General features: G+C 34.4%; 1 long non-coding RNA gene across 2 annotated transcripts; it reads right to left on the bottom strand.

The window, feature by feature from the left end:
- Nucleotides 1-1,747: 1,747 nt before the first annotated feature.
- LOC124951537 lies at nt 1,748-2,728 on the bottom strand. 2 transcript variants are annotated; one of them, XR_007101628.1, is made up of 3 exons: nt 2,485-2,728; nt 2,161-2,267; nt 1,748-2,062 (listed from the first exon to the last, which is right to left on the bottom strand). It is a non-coding gene; the product is annotated as an uncharacterized LOC124951537 (long non-coding RNA). The 2 variants fall into 2 exon arrangements; XR_007101629.1 differs by having other exon boundaries at nt 1,748-2,092; nt 2,161-2,270; nt 2,485-2,524.
- Between the last annotated feature and the right edge of the window lie 240 nt (nt 2,729-2,968).

The following is a 2,968-nucleotide window of genomic DNA, read 5'->3' on the forward strand; positions in this document are numbered from 1 at the left end:
AGTATATAAGTATAAGCGAAACATCAGCGATCCTTAAAAATCGTAGGTTAATCGTGGTAGGCGTTGCGTAAAAGGATCCACGATTTCAATCTATCGGCGATCTATCGTGATTTTGAAAAATCCCAGGAGCCGACCGTGCCGCTCGGCACGAATCGAGGCAATTAACGTGCCACGTAAAAAGTCTGCTGGAATTAAACGACCGAACGCAGTCGGTGAGCGAACGCGTTTGATCGACAACGCGGAAGATCACGATAAGTTTTTCTCTCTCTTTCTCTCTCTTTCTGTCTCTTTCTTTCCCTCTCTCCCTCTTTCCCTCTTTCTCTTTCTCTTTTGAAGGCGTTTATCCGGACGTTAAAGAGCGTGGAGGATGTTAAGAGCGATGCTGAGAAATATTTTTCAAGGTCAGCCGGTGAGCATTCAAACGCATTACGCGTACTCGTACAAGTATTAGTGCCTGAAGCTCGTAATTAAGGCGTCGTCCCTTCGAAAAGTCGCTTTAACATCTTCTCTCTCTCTCTCTCTCTCTCTCTCTCTCTCTCTCTCTCTTTCTCTCTTTCTGTCTCTCTTTTTCTCTCTCTGTAGATCGTAGAAGATCGTATCTAACGTACGTGGCGGGCGTGGGAGATGGCACGTGACCTTACTGGGTGCATGCAAATATCGTACGTCGAGTCTTGTTGTCGGTGAAGAAGCATTTTCATTTCGTACATACATACAATACATTTGAGAAGGGTTTGTCTCGCGTCATTGAGCACGTGCACACACACACACACACACACACACACTCACATAGAGAATTTCTTTACTCGTCATGTATTATTTCGCGGTAGGTAGCTGCTTCCGAACAAAAAGTTGGCTGCAATCAATTCATTACACTATATCCATTTAGGTAATTATCATTATTCGAATGAATCGACGGTTGATTTATTAATGGATCGATTATCAGTCTAGGTAATATTCATTGGTTAATCAATTTTTACTGTTAACTTTTTTTTTTATCGATTCTATAAGTGTATTGCTTTTTTTAATCGCTTCGTGTTTTTATAATTCTTTTTTTATTAGTATTAATATTTTATTCATCTATTCAGATATTTTATTTACTTATGATTATTATAATGATAATTAATATTCTAATAATCCTTATTAGAATAATAACGTTCGAAATGATAAATGCGTTTATTTTAATATATAAAAATATACATATATATATATATATATATATATATATATCATATCTGTATATATTTATTAATTATTTGAAAATGTTTATATTTCCAATCTTTTTTATATTTTTCTTACAGACCGTATATATTGCATCTATGTATATATAATATTTAATCTCACGCGTTATCAAGGAACACGATATAACTCATAATATTTCTCCTTTAATCTCATTCGGTCTATTATTGATTGTTGCACGCACGTCATATTAGCTCGCTTCGTGCAATGTTATCGCGAAATGATAATCTCCTTGCCATTATCTCCATCCATTGATCATTCCGAATGCAAGAGCAGTCGTGTTTGACACGCGTGCCTTTGGGGGACAATAAAAAGAGAAGAATTTAAACGATCGATCGTCGTTTATTCAGTGACACTACTTTTTTTCTCATGCAAATGATAACTTTTTGTTTGTTGATTCAAAGTACAATGATCATTTTCTTATTATTTTTTATAGAAATTAAAAATAAATTATTATACTAGATATATCTAGTAAATAAATATTAAAACGGAAATAAAATAGCAAAATTACATTACTATAATTTTTTTTACCAAATTTGATGAGATACTAAATTATTGAACATTCAAAGATTGATGAAACAGAATATTAGCAACATTTATAAATTTTTAATGTCAAGGATAAAACACGAAATGATCGATGTCTGACATATTTAAATCTTTCTCATCTTGCTCTCAGTTTCATTCTTACGTTCCGGACACCTTGTATACGTAAATATATCTCTTACGAAGGTATCTTAGTTTTCCTTGGTTGAGAAGTACTCTTCTCTTCGTCAGCTAACTGCAGCCGTCAGTGATAATGTTGATGAATCGTCTTGCTTACACCCGCCTGCGTATCAGAATTCACACGATGTATATGCTAGAAGTATTAGTGTTAGTATTAGTAATAGTAATAGTAATAGTAGTAGTAGTAGTGATAGTAACAACCTTGCTAATGCTTGCTTGAGACTGTGATCACACTCTTGGTATACATTTACGTTTCCTTCTCTCTCTCCTTCTCGTTCTTTTTGCTCTCTACTTACTTACTTTTGCTGCTACTTATTTTTTTTTTTATGAAAAAACAAAGAAACACATTTTTTATTATACAGGAACTTTGTTAAATGTTTAAGTATACATTGAGTATATATATATATATATATATATATATATATATATATATATATATATATATAATGCATAATAATAAATGTATATATGCATTTTTAAATTACACGCGTTCAACGTGTATAGAGTATAAAGTAGAATAATTACAATGATTTAACAATATCGCAGAAACAATCTTCTACGATACTAAACGATCTTACACGATATCGACTATACGATCTTACACGATCAAAACTATAGAACGTTATGAGGAATAATATCGTCGAAGAGAGACTCGACAAGAAAGTCCAGATCGAACTTCCGGCCGAACGCGAGGACCGATCGACTCGTTGAGAACGTGAAGAGAATTAACGTGTTGAAGTCACGAAGAGGAGCGAGAGAGTAGAGGAAAAGAAAAAGACGAATAGATAAATACGAGTATTTAGCTAGACAAAGAGTGAAGATAGAGTGAGATAGAGAACGAAAGGGGAAGAAAGAGAGAGAGAGAGAGAGAGAGAGAGAGAGAAAGAGAAAGAGAGAGAGAGAAAGTAGAAGAAGAAAGGAGGAGGAGGAGGAGGAGGAGGAGGAGGAAGAGGAGGAAATGGTCGTTGGTAAATTACACGACGTTACTGGGAAATTGATCGTCTAATTA

This window comes from Vespa velutina, chromosome 9, assembly GCF_912470025.1.
Source record: "Vespa velutina chromosome 9, iVesVel2.1, whole genome shotgun sequence".
NCBI lineage: Eukaryota > Metazoa > Arthropoda > Insecta > Hymenoptera > Vespidae > Vespa > Vespa velutina.